Here is a 14,343-nt window from a genome sequence, read left to right on the forward strand (position 1 = left end):
ATGTAAAAAATGTAATTTCTAACAGTAAATTAAAAGGAAAAACTCTTTCAAATTTTCTGAATGTTTAAAAATTTTTATAATAAAATTTTAGAAAAAATACAAAACAAACCCCCCCCCCAAAAAAAGCAGAGATTTGATCTTTTTAGTTGAACATTGAAATCATAAACTTAATTGTAATTAACATCATGTAACTGATTATAGAGACAAGTTTACAAATACAAAGCACAGAGAACTAAAATGTTTTCTTAGAGAACCCTGCTTTGGGAATGTGTGCATAGGTTTCTAGAATCTAGACCCCAGCACATTTTAGCTCTGTTTGTGCTGCTGAAGGGGATCAGAACACGTCATCTCAAAAAATTCTACTTTGGTGTAAGGATTATTTTGAGCTGAAGGCAAATGGGAATGGATATAGGAAGTGCCATCTGCCCTCCCCCTATCTGCCTAAACACAGGGCCTTTATTTCCCTTGGGAAGGAGCTCTCCCCTCTCCCATTCCAGGAAAAAGATAACCTCCCTTATCACCAGAGACAAAGCACCAAGATGAGTCTGCATAACCTTAACAAGTAACCTTTATCTACCATTAGTTTCCCCCATATATTTACTATTTGTAGAAACCCCGAAACCTCTTTTTTCTGTCAAGTCACTTCTCCACAATTTATTGCCCTTTGTTAAAATAGTATATAAGCCCCCCAAGTCTAACCACTTTTTCGTTTTTCACTTCTTTTTCACTTCTTTTCTGTGAAGCCCCCATGCATGTAAAAAAATCAACATCAAATAAAAGTTGTATGCTTTTCTTCTGTTAATCTGGCTTACGTCAGTTTAATTCAAAAGCCTCAGGTACAAACACAGGAGGGCAGAGGAAAAGATTTTCCTCCCTTACACTGCCAAAGGGTCTACTATGAATGGTTTTGTGAGTCTGGGCAGTTTTGAGTCCTAGCTCTAGTGTATACTAGAAACATCCACCATCATCTTTCTGGTTTTCTAAAATTGGGGAACTTTTAAATCTACGTGCATTCTTTATGCACCAACTACGTGCAGTAGCTGTGTTTGGAACTATGAAAAAAATTCCATAGTGGGCCAGCCCTCAAGGAGCCAAGGATTTAGAAGAGAAGAGGATGAGAACCAATGAGAGAACAAACAAGGGTTGAAACCCTATGTGGGACCAGTACTATTTGAGACAATGGAGAACAGTTGGGCGCCTTGGGCTGCTGGCACCCAGGAAGGACTTTGTGAACACTTGAATCCAGTATTCTAATGGAAAGTAGCTTTAGACTGAAAAAAAAAAAAGCCCTTGCTTAGAACTAGATATACATATATACACTATGTAAAGACACAAAATTTGTTTCTGCTCTTTTTCTTCCAATGACTATGCAGATCACAAAAAGTCATGTCTGAAGACGGTAAGGTGACAGACTAGGCTCAGCCCACAGTCTGGCTCTGCCAGCATTCAGCCATGAGCACACGTTAAAGACTTCAGTCTTTCTGATGCTCAGCTTCCTTAGATTGGTCAAGGCCATCTCTATGGTTCCTTCTACTACTAGCATGCTATTACGAGGTCAAACTATTCTCATGCCTAAGAAATGTGGTACCTTCAAGGCTGTGAGTAAACATGCAGAATAATTTATGAATTAACATATAAAATATAAAATATAAAGATAAGCACTTGCCTCAACCTTCCAATTTTCTTAAAAATCATCGAAGGCATGACCCATCCTTCATACTAGTTTTCTAACATTTTTATGTGCACAAGAATTACCCAGGGAGCTTGGTAAAAGCACAAGCCCTCCTGGACTTCTGTTTCCTACAACCAGTCTTCATTCTGATTCAGCTCAAGTCTGGGAATTTGTATATTTCAGAAGTTCCCCCAGGTGATGTTGATGCCACGGTTGTTGCCCTGGAACAACTGAAGCAGGGGATTCAGCCTGACCCTGAGTCATTTCTCCAGCTGAGTACTTTCAGGGACTTTAGAAGCGTTTCAAATCAATCTCTTTGGAATGCTTCAGATTAGAGATGAATCCCTTAGATCTGTTTTGATCCAGTCATGGTTGTAGGCTGAGCCAAAATGAACTACAAAGGGGACATTGATTACCCAGTTATATTTAAATCTCTTACATACTTCTCTTCTAGAATGATGGTGTGCCAGGGGCAAAAACTTCCAGAGGCAAAACTGTCCAAGTGGTGTCAGTGATAGAAACAACCCAAGGCGTAGGGGGGAGGGGGAGGATAGACAAGGAAATTAGTAACTAAATCTGCTCTAAAACTACAGAGTTTGCAATTACCCAGGTAAATCCTCCGGAGGAACATGGAATTCTTCTTGTGATAAACATCTCAAGATGTTTATTTTTGAGATGCCCCATTGGTATGCTTACCAGTCTTCACTTACTGGTAATGTGCTTCTTTGTGCCTCACCTGCATTTTCATTCCTTAAGTCATTTTTCTCTGGTGTGTGTCCTTGGTTAAGACTACAGCTGGTACTCTCCAGTGTTAAACCACCAGAGGAGAAGTTTTAGATACATGGAAAATATTAAGGCAGCCCTTCGATTTAGTCATCTTATTTTCAAGTATTGTGAGCACTATTTTGTTTTGTTTTTATACAATTACAGTTATTAGTTATTACAAAATGTTGGCTATATTCCCCGTGTTGCAAAATGCATCCTTGAGCCCATCTTACACCCAATACTAAGTACCTCCCACTCCCCCACCCCTACTGTGAGCACTATTTTGGATCTTCTGTGAACATTCCTAAACTTTTGCAGAGGGGAGTCTCTTGTCCAAAGTCACACCCCCTCTGTGGTTCGGACTGCACGTGACGATGGTGTGGTAAGATGGGGTGGGGTATAAGTCCCAGGCTCCTTGCTTTGATTCATTTGATTCAGAAAGACCATCCTAGTTCCTGCTATTTCCAAGTCAATCAGTTTCCTTTCCAGCCATCCTTTATACCTTCACACTGTCTTGAAAATGTAAATCTATGTTGATTCCCTGCTAAAAACCCTACCTTGCCTTCAACATAAAATTGAAATGCTTTTACACTGGAAAAAAAGAGGGGCTTTCATAAATATAGATTATATCTCCCTCTTCCTCTCCCCTTTCTTTCTCTTTCTCCCTCTCCCTCCACCTCTGTACAAGAACTCTGACCTCCAGCCAAGGCTGCTAGAGGCTCTTCTCTCCCATCTTTTAATTCTTATGTCATTTTAATAGTTTTACAAGTAGTTTGGAAACTTTTCCATCTACCACTGCGATGGGAATTCCTTGAGGTCAGGGATTTTTTTTCATTCATCTTCATATTCCCAGCACACAGCCTCGAGTGTTCATTAAATGAATGCATTTAAAAAAAGAATGAAATAATTATTTAAGTATCTCAAAAAATGATGTATATAACTCATGTGCTTCATTTGAAGTAATAATACTATAAATACAAATAATATATTTGTAACAATGTATTCAATTTTACTTGGTTCATTTGAAGCATAAGTAATACTTGACTGACAAGATAGTTTATGTTCTTAATACATGATACATTATATTTGAAATTTTAAACAGTAATTGTGATAATTTTAAAAATCCAAGTTTGAGGTTAAGAACCTACTTCTAGTCAGACTATGATGGCCATTCACAAATCCAGGTTTGCTTGATAAAACCTGGATGCAGGAAACAAACATCTCACTTCCAGACTTTGGTTTCAATGCCATGAGTGGTTACAAAATAAAGATAACTGCCCTGCTATCACTTACAGTAGATGATCCACATAGATAGCTAAGAACTGAATTAAATCTATTCTGACTAAGAGAAAAATGCAACAATCCCTAGAACAGCAAGCCAACAAGCTGGGCCAGTGACTCAGGTAAGAGTCAAAGAGGGGCTATTTCCAAGGGATTTGGTGTTTTGCCTTTTCTTCACCTGGGCATAAATATGATTTCCACAATTCACAAAGGACTTGGGAAAGGCAATGAACTGGAGTGATGATACCCAGAGTTCTAGAGCCAGACTGCCAGGCTGACATCCCAGCTCCACCACTCATCAAGCTTGTGACCCTGCACATTTACCTCATTAGTCAAATGGGATGCCTCATGCTGTCATTCCCTCATTAGTCAAATGGGATAATAATTGTAACCTATCTCATGGGAGTGCTGGAACATTCTAATTAATACCCATAAAAAGCTTGCCACCATGCTGGCATGCTGGCCCACAGTAGGTGGGCTCAGTAAGTATTAGCTATTGTAATTATCCAACTGCTGCTTCTTTTCCAAGGGGTGTGTATGTGTGTGTGTGTGTGTGTGTGTGTGTGTGTATTGTGAGAAATGACTGGAAAATTTTCAAATGCTTTCTAGTATCTATAGGGATACGGTTATGTTTTTCTCTTTTGACTTATAAACATGGTCAATTTTATACATAAAAGTATTAAACAACTTTGCATTTCTGGAATGATACTACTTGGTCTTGGTGAAAATATACTGTATTTTTATTATTTTATTTTGTTTTGCTAATATTTTATTCTGGACTTTTTCATCAGGATACTTACATGATATTATGATTTTCTTTTCCTGTGCTATTTTGCTCAAGTTTGCAATTGATTTATGATGATTTGTAAAATAACAAAAGTGGAAACAAAAAATCAGGACACCTATTATTTTTCTCTGTGCATGGAACTGTTTAATAGCCTGAAGCTTAACTATTTCCTGGAATATTTACTGAATTTTCTCCTTCTGATTTAATTTTCTCTATTTGCATTTATTAAGAAACTTTTTGAGTTGATTCTTTCCTATGTTTATCTTCTTTATGTTGATAAGAATGTGGCTTGCAGCAGAGGCAGGTAATTTCCAGTCCTCCTCCAGGCCTGCCCTCTGTCCTGGGAGGCTGATTGTGAGGGCCAAGGAGAGGAGCTCACACAATGAGGGGCTTCTGAGCTGTCAGGCTTCTGGCCAGAGATGGAGAAAAGGAGAGGTTGGGGGCGTGGAGCAGATGAGGTCAGGGTCTTTATTCTCTTGGCTCCCTCCCTGCTGGGTTGCCTCGAACTCCTGGGTCCCTCTACCTATGACCCCGGAACCCCTCAAAACAGTGGTCAACTTGGTACCACTGTGTTTCAGGGTCCTGGGAAAGGAAGCAGACAGAACTGGAAACAGTTTGCCTGCTGTACTATCTCTGATGGCTTCCCTGGACCTCATCCTTGTAAACAGTGTCTCCATAAATAAACTCTGCTCAAAATATCTGATTTTGAATGTGCCACGTGTTTCTTATTGGGACCCTGACTGACACAACGGCTATGCATTTTCCTCAGAGGACACTATTGAATACATCCCATATAATTTCATTCCTTATCTTCTCATTATCAATATTTATTTAAATATCCTGCCATTGTGATCTTGACTTCCTCCTAAAGCTAAGAGTCATTTAGGAGGAAGATTTAAAGTGTACAGGTAAGCTTTTTGTTGTTGTTTTCTTCTAATTTGATTTGTTTGTAATTTTATTGCATTGTAAACAGATTCTGATTCTTACTTTATTTGTAAAATTTGTGGGATTCTTTCAGTTATTCTTTGTGGTCAAATTATGTTTGATTTTTATAAATACTCTATGCCCACTGGAAAAGCTATATCCTTGGATGCAGGAGATAAGAGTTTGACATATCAGGTTAATTACTAATTGCACTATTCAGTTTCTCTAATACAGTGCAATTCAAAGCATGGGTCTCAGTGTCTCATTTGAACATGACAAAATAATATCAGACCTTGAGAGTAAGCATTTAGAAAGTTTAGAGCAACTTGACAGAGCAATTTCATGATGGTTGAATCTAAAATAAAATAGTCGGGCTTATATTTTGTATCTTCCTTACTCTACTTTTTTTTTTTTTAATTTATTTTATTTTTTGTTGTGTTGGGTCTTTGTTGCTGTGAGCGGGCCTTTCTCTGGTTGTGACGAGCGGGGGCTACTCTTCGTTGTGGTGTGCGGGCTTCTCATTGCGGTGGCTTCTCTTGTTGAGGAGCACGTGCTCTAGGCACGTGGGCCGGGCCTCAGTAGTTGTGGCACGTGGGCTCAGTAGTTGTGGCGCACAGGCTTAGTTGCTCTGTGGCATGTGGGATCTTCCCGGACCAGGGCTCAAACCCATGTCCCCTGCATTGGCAGGTGGATTCTTAACCACTGTGCCACCAGGGAAGCCCCTATTCTACTTTCTTATTCTTCATATTCATTAAATTTTACAGAAGTATTGGTCCATGATAGAATGGAAAGTAAAAGCCAAAACAAAACTGTCCCTTCACCATAGAAAGATTGAGAAACATTGCTCTAAACTCTTATTTACTTTGGTTAAATTGGTTGATCAAGGATCTTTTATTCACTCTTCACTATTGTCACACAGAGGATACATAACACCTCTCTCTGCCTTCCAGGCCACTTCTAACCCACCCAGCTCTCCACCACACACACACACACACACACACACACACACACACAGAGGAAAGTTCCAGAAAAAAGGGACACGTTCAGATATTGAGGATTTGGGGCATCCACACCTCAATACCACTCCCGGGACAAGAGGATCATGTTTATATGTAGGACACCATTTGATCCCCACAATGAGCTGAGATGTAATAAGAGTGGATGAGAAAACTGAAGCCTAGGGGTTGGGTTGGTATTTATCTTGCTCTTTTGACTTTACTACCCCCTCCTTAGGTTCTGGAGAAAATGAAATGAGATAGTGTACACTAAATCACATTTAATGTTTCAAAGCATTTTGTACACATAGAGAAATTAAATAAAATGATAGGGGAAAGATAACAACCAGACACAAACCTAGCCTTCTTCACAACCCTATAACTAGGTTTGGACAAGCTATTCAAGATGAAATATGATACCAGCACCTGGAGCCACACTTGTTTGGGATAAATTAACCATCCGTTTTTCAAATACATTTTGCATCTGAATGGTAAAAGCATGTCTTGCTTTTCAGCCTATAACCAGAGTGACAAAAATGAATAATTTAGAGCAAATTCTTTCTTCTAAAAGGCGTGCTTTAGAGAATAAAGAAATTAACAGTGCTACATTCACAGTTAGGTAAATTTAAGCAAATATAAATTTCTTTCTTCCTTCAATCATTGGGGGGTTTTTTGTTTTTGTTTTTTTACTCTTCATGATTATCCTTAGCCTGTTTTGATAAGGGCACTGCCGTTGAAGAAATTATCAAATTTATTCCAAAGTCTCTGTGCTTTACAAGAGCATTTGTAATGCTCTTAATTTCTCACTATTATTAGTGTCCCAGAAATGAATTATGAAAAGAATCTTTATTTTTAAAGATTCTTAAAGTCTTTAAAGTCTTTTCAATGACGAAAATAAGAAAGTGGTTTCCATTAAAAGTTCACAATCTATTTCTATTAGAATTACACTGAAATTTCTTGAAGTTGAAGGCAATAGTGTAAAATTATAGCCACATCTGCCTCCAAGATGAGTTATTAGGCTGACTTTGAAATCTGACAACTCTGTTTTGCTGAGTCACTGTAATCTTCTATTGCAGCCCCTTGGCATCCTTGATATGGGGCCTGGCCACCAGGGGGGCTCCATAAATGCTTCTTAGATGGAACCATTCAACATTTGTATATTACTGATGCAGAATGATTTTGTGGACTGCTTTTCAAAACACTTTTCTAAAGCTGATTATATTTCCTGCTTTCTCACTCCCTTTTTTTTTTTTTTGGAATAAAGTACAAATTCAAAAAACGGGTCTTCATATACATCAAGAATCTTAAACTTTCACACCCTTTCATACCGGAATTCCATTTCTGGGAATTTATACAGAGAATATAATCCAAAATCTGAAGCAGAGTTTTATATACAAGTATGATTACATGCAGCATTATTTACAGTACTAAAAAATGTGAAAGGTTCTAAATCTGCTAAGAGAGAAGTAGTCAAGAAAGCATGAATGTTAAAAAAAATGTTTTCAGGGCTTCCCTGGTGGCGCAGTGGTTGAGAATCTGCCTGCTAATGCAGGGAACACGGGTTCGAGCCCTGGTCTGGGAAGATCCCACATGCCGCGGAGCAACTAGGCCCGTGAGCCACAACTACTGAGCCTGCGCGTCTGGAGCCTGTGCTCTGCAACAAGAGAGGCCACGATAGTGAGAGGCCCGCGCACCGCGATGAAGAGTGGCCCCTGCTTGCTGCAACTAGAGAAAGCCCTCGCACAGAAACGAAGACCCAACAAAGCCAAAAATAAATAAATAAATTAATTAAAAAAAATGTTTTCAATCCAATGTAAATATTATTTATGGAGTCTATTTTTGCAAGAGAAAAAGGGCCATAGAATTGTATACACAATATCTTTACATCTATATTTTTAAAAATTCTATACATAATAAAAACGCTAGAGGAAAATACTAAAAACATTAATGATATTGACTTTAAGTAGTGAAATTATGATTGACTTTTTTCTTTTTAAATCTTCAGAATTTTGCACATTTTCTTTCATTAGCATACGTTACTTGTATAATAGAAAATCATCAATACATTTTATTTTTAATTATTCACTATATCTCAGCCTCAATATAGAGAATATACAAAGTCCCTCATCCATAAGATGTTTGGACCTGAAAGAAGAAACTATGTATGTTTCTAGATAATATGTTAAATACCTTTATCTATTTATGTGTTTGACTTAGACTGCAGCAGTATTTTGATTTTAGTTATTCAGGAATAACAGACTGCTGTGAGAAGCATCATTTTATGTCCATGCTTTCAAAGAGTATCAGAATCTGCAAAAGATGATATTCAAGGCATGTTTGTACAACCAGCAGAGAAAGTAAGAAAGAGTCGTGGGGCATGTGGACAAGGGTGGCAGTGAGGCAGAAGCATGGCTCCATCAAGTATGCCTCCAGCTCTGGAGGGAAATGCATATACTTTGCCCTAAAAGATGAGAATTTATTTCAAAATCTCTTTGGTGAATATTTCTACTCATTTACAGCAGTGACGGCAGTTAAGATGCAAAGGGAAACGTGCTGAATGTAGTGGATATTTGCTTTTTTTCCCCCTTCTGCTTGACATCCTTCTTCCTTCCTCTTTTCGTTTCCATCCTTCTCCCTGGCAACTGTGATTGCTTTAGAGCATAGGACTCCAAAACATTTCCCGGAAGATTTTTGGGAAATGAAACTTCCTGATTTGGGGGTTGGAGGGGAGGAATAACTGGTGGAGATGATTCCTCCTCATTGTGGACATAACACAACAGGGAAGTATGTTGTTGAGGCCATGACAGAAAGCAACCTTAGGATGAAGCAGACATCATAAAAAAAGCAGGGGCCCAAGAAACCAGGTCTTTCATGATACTGAAACACCGGACCCAGCCTCACCTGAAACACTCCTGACACTGGATTTTTAAGTTATGGGAACAAAAAAATTCTTTTTCTTGTTTACATCATTTTGAATAGAGTTTTAGGTTACTTACAATTACAAGGCTGCTAACTGGAACTCTGGGTTATTTAATTCTTACTTGATAAAAGGAATACATAGTAACAAAGTAAAATAGACAAACTCTTCACTGACACTAATTTGAAAATGAGTGTAGCACAAGTCCTTATTCGAGGTCAGTGCTTTGATGATGACTTGGGATAGATCTGAAGACATCCATCTATCATCAAGTTCTATTGATTAGAGATAAAAAACTCAGAGACCTGCCTGCTTCTCTCCACGCCCTTGACCTTATCCTCCGTAGGACCACCTCCCTCTCTCATCTGGACCACTACCATGCCTCTGATTCTTTTTCCACACCACAGCCAGGGTGCTCTTTCCAAAGCATAAATCTGATCATTTCTCTGGTTTCTGTGTTCCCCATTACTCTCACCATCAAGTTCAAACTCTTTAACATGACCCTGGACGACGGACCCCTGCCCACCTCTCCAGCCTCCTTCCTTCCTCCCTCTACCTCTCTATATCCAGGCAATGTAATCTTCTCTCGGGTCCTCCAACAGGAAGCCCTAGTCCAGCATGGACTGCTCTCTCTACTGGAAGCTTCTTCCCTCCCATCCTTCCTGGCTGCCTTTTCCTCATCTTTCAGGTCTCAGTGTGGATTATCACTTTCTTTGGGAAGCCTTCTTGGACACTCTTCTGTGTGCAGGCATCCTCTACCACCACCTTGCCGTCCTATCATATGACACTGCGATTGCCTAACTCCTACTGGACTGGAAGCACTGTGAGGGCAGGCCCACCTTTCTCACTCTCGTGCCCCCAGCTGTAACACAGCCCCTGGCACACAATAAGTGCTCTAGAAATACTTGTTGAATGAGCTAATTAATCAGAAAATTATTCATCCGGTAGACCCAATACATAATACCATATGTATCTAGCAACTCAAAAAACTACATTCTGTGTACATATATTTGTGTCTAATCCAGAAAGTTATTTCTCAGGTATTGTAGCACATTTAAGTGAAAATGGTTCCAGCTTTAAACAAGTGAAAAACATTTCATTTGGGTTTTCATTTCATGAATCACAGAACCTGTGCCAATTTTCTAAGTGAACTGCTGTAACTCTGTTACGTGAGATGGTGTCGGGGAGAAGGCTTTAAAAATAGCTGACCGGATATCCCTCTTGGTGGCTTGGGTTATGTAAAAGTATTTTGTGTTAAGCCAATGTCTCACAATGGATCGCTGAGCTTTGAAAAGGCTATTTGGGATCCTTTTTTTCAGTGTTAAATATCTGCTTATCAACAGAATCGGACTAAAAATCTCCTAGAGAAAGGGTACAATGTCCAAATAGTTATCACTTTTTAACTCCAGATACTTAAAAAAAATCCAGTGTTAATACTAAAAGTGACTTTAAAAGATGGAATTCCTTTAACAACTTAGTGAGAAAGAAGCCAGGATTCCTATAAAGAAAGGTTATTAGATTTTGGGCTTAAAATACTTTTTATTGGAGCAGAACAATCAGATAAATATCCTGTGTTACTAACATTTACTTTAATTTTTAAAAGGAAGTAATTTTGAGACATTGTTCTCATAAGACCCCATAAAAGCAAAATAATAGGGATTGTTGTTTGAGAGTTTGTTACGGACCACGTCCTTGGGCACAGCTGGTTGGACCAAGGTGGGTGAATCCATTGTCCTGTGATCTGCCCTGACCCAAAAGCTATGTCAAGGCAAAGATGAAATGATTAGCTGGACCAATCAGATTCTCCTTCGAGTGGGCAATTAGGTGCTTGGTGATGGGAACAGAAGCCCAGAACAACACACAGAAGGCAGAAGGGAGAAACTCTGGCAGGAGAAGATGTGAATGAGCAGAAACTATGAGGTGGAAGCTGAGTAAGCAGAAATCAGGAGCTGGAACACACACAGGGGAGAGGGTGAGGTGGTTAGTTAGCTGGGGCAGTAACAACAGAAGCAGAAACTTCTACGGAGTTGCTATAATTCCTACTGTTCAAGGGACAATGAGGTGACTTGGTCAGTAAAAATGCACATTCCTAAAATATTTTCCACTATCCATGAGACCTGCCTCAAGATTTAGATCCCTCTCTGTGGTGACCTAAATGGGAAGGAAATCCAACAAAGAGGGGATATACGTATACGTATACATGATTCACTTTGCTGTACAGTAGAAACACAACACTGTAAAGCAACTATACGCCAATAAATAAATAAATAAATAAAAATTAAAAAAGAAAGTTCCCCCCCCAAAGAAAAGATGTAGATTCCTTTTTTTCTTATCGTTCAGTGTATATATTTACAGAGAACAATTTCTTGAGATACTGGGAGAATCTCTGTTCCTCATCAAAAAGGCATCATCCGGGCTTCCCTGGTGGTGCAATGGTTGAGAATCTGCCTGCTAATGCAGGGGACACGGGTTCGAGCCCTGGTCTGGGAAGATCCCACATGCTGCGGAGCAACTAGGCCCGTGAGCCACAACTACTGAGCCTGCGCGTTTGGAGCCTGTGCTCTGCAACAAGAGAGGCCGCGATAGCGAGAGGCCCGCGCACCGGGATTAAGAGTGGTCCCCGATTGCCACAACTAGAGAAAGCCCTCGCACAGAAACGAAGACCCAACACAGTCAAAAATAAATAAATAAATAAATAAATAAAATCCATGTTTTAAAACAAAAAAGCATCATCCACATATATGTATATATGCATATATATCTATATCTATCTATCTATCTATATATATATCCAAAGCAGCATGCAGACTCATTTGGGTTGTACAGGGTGCTTCCCTTCTGCCATACTTTTCTCTTGCCATGGTCACACCATTCAAAGCCCATTTTTGCAAAAGCATTGCCAGATGTACCAGTCTCACCCCAGTTAGAGGAGTGTGGTCACCATCATTCCCCCATCCTCACTCTCACCCTACCTCTAATTTTCTCAGTTGGCAGAAGAACCCATTCAGCAACTTAGTAAGTCAACATCTGAAAGGTTGCTGGGATCCCTGATTCTTGAAGAAGATAAGAGAGTTACTCCATTATCCTGAGTCAGGTGCTCTGAACTTTTAAAGACAATATGTCAGTTGATTACAAGGATAGAAGAAATGCACTGTTATGCACCTGCCGTTTTGCCATGTGTAGTGAAAACAACTGGAAAATGTCTAGTAAGTGAGGAGACCACCACCAATGAGAGGAGTGGGTCCAAGTAGTTTCTAACTAGTCGTTCCAGGTAGAATTTTCCATCCCCTTGAGAAGCACCTAAGTTTATGATACTGTCAAGAACTAAATTTTCTTCATTTTCTCTACATTTTGGCTCTGTATTGCTAGGATTAATGTGTTATTTAATTTTCCTGCTATGTGTGTTAAAGATCCAGTGTATAACAAATTAAATGAAATACATATTCCTTTTATAGTTGAAGATGAACGTTAAACCTACATTTTGCATTGCTTTTCCAGTAGTAATGACGGCTTTGCCTGATAGTCAAGTGCAAGAACAGCTTGTCAGTTTGTTCTCTTTCTCAGACAGCTAGAAGTTAACCAGTCCACATGGAGATTTGACCTGTTCTTGGTGTCCTGACTAGCAGCACCATGCACTAGTTATCTACCTGGGGTAATTGCTGACAGCCTTGTGGCAGATCAGCTCAAGCCACCCATCCTTCATTTCATCAATCATCAACTAAACCTTGCACTTGGCCAGAAGCTTTTTATTTTTTACAATTTGGTTGACTGAATCCACTTCTTTAAAAAAATCAGCCTAATGTCAAGAGTCAAACAAGTCAGCTATGCAAAGTAAGGGTCAAGAATGTGTACACAAGTTTAGAGAGAATTTTTCCAAAATGGGCATAATGAAAAAAAAAAAAGATTAGACTTTTTATATAGTAAAAATGCTCTATTCGGTTTGTTTGGTTCTGAGTATGAACTTTAAACACGTTCAAATTAAGTTATTTAAAGCAGTTAAAAAATTATTGCTGGTGGAGAAGAAAAGGGAGGCCTTACAAAGTAAAAGGATATATTTAATGAAAATAGACTTTGAAATGAATACCAAAATATAGCAGTGCAGCAAAAATTTTGACCAGGTCCTTCTCGTTACAAAAAGCAAGGACCATAACTTCTTGAGGGCTGAAACCAAGCTGGCAAACGAGGTTACCTCGATGAATGTGCTAAGTCAAGTAGTTATTCCAAGTTACATCTTTTGGGAAGAGGTAATACTTCAATAGTTACCATTTCTTTTATCGATTGATGGAGTCAGTCTTGATTTTACCTGGGCTGGCTCTCATACTAGATGCATACAAAACAGTGCTTCATAATTCGGTGATAAGCAATGATTAATCAGTAACTCAGTTCTCACATTTCCCAGTCCATCCTGGGTAACTGCCAGATCAATTTCCTAGCAAAAGTTCATCCATGTGCACTTGCTGGCCTGAATTTGTTGCTGCTGAGGGTAACTCTCCCCTCACATGTTAATATAAGAGGCTCCTTGACTGGGGTAGAAGGTTGCTGACCCACCAGTTCTGCTGGCCAGACTGTTGTCTGGATTCCTGAGTTCTTTGGTGGCAAGCAACAGAAATTATTTAGGCTAACTCAATGATAAAAGAGGAATTTGCTGGAATGACATGGGGCAGCACACAGAAGTTGAAGAAAAGTTAAATCAACAGGCCTCAGAAAAGACCAGCCTCAGGGCTGTGGTGAGGATCAAGGTACAAAAACGAACGGAAAGTTTTTCTGGGCGCTGCTGTCAGGATGAATAAGCTCCCTGCCCTTTCAGTTGAAGATTCAAATTCCTGGGAGAGGGCACTTGACTGGCTCAGCCCAGGTCATGTGCCAAGCCCTCGCTCAGGGACTGCCAAGCAACGAGGGGAGGATAGTTCCCTAGAGTAAAATCAACGCGCCACCACCAGAAGGACGAAAGGAGAGTGGTCAGGAAAAAAGAGCAGATGTCCACTGCACTCTGTTTACGGGT

The sequence above is a fragment of the Eschrichtius robustus genome, chromosome 5, assembly GCF_028021215.1.
Source record: "Eschrichtius robustus isolate mEscRob2 chromosome 5, mEscRob2.pri, whole genome shotgun sequence".
In the NCBI taxonomy this organism is placed as follows: Eukaryota; Metazoa; Chordata; class Mammalia; order Artiodactyla; family Eschrichtiidae; genus Eschrichtius; species Eschrichtius robustus.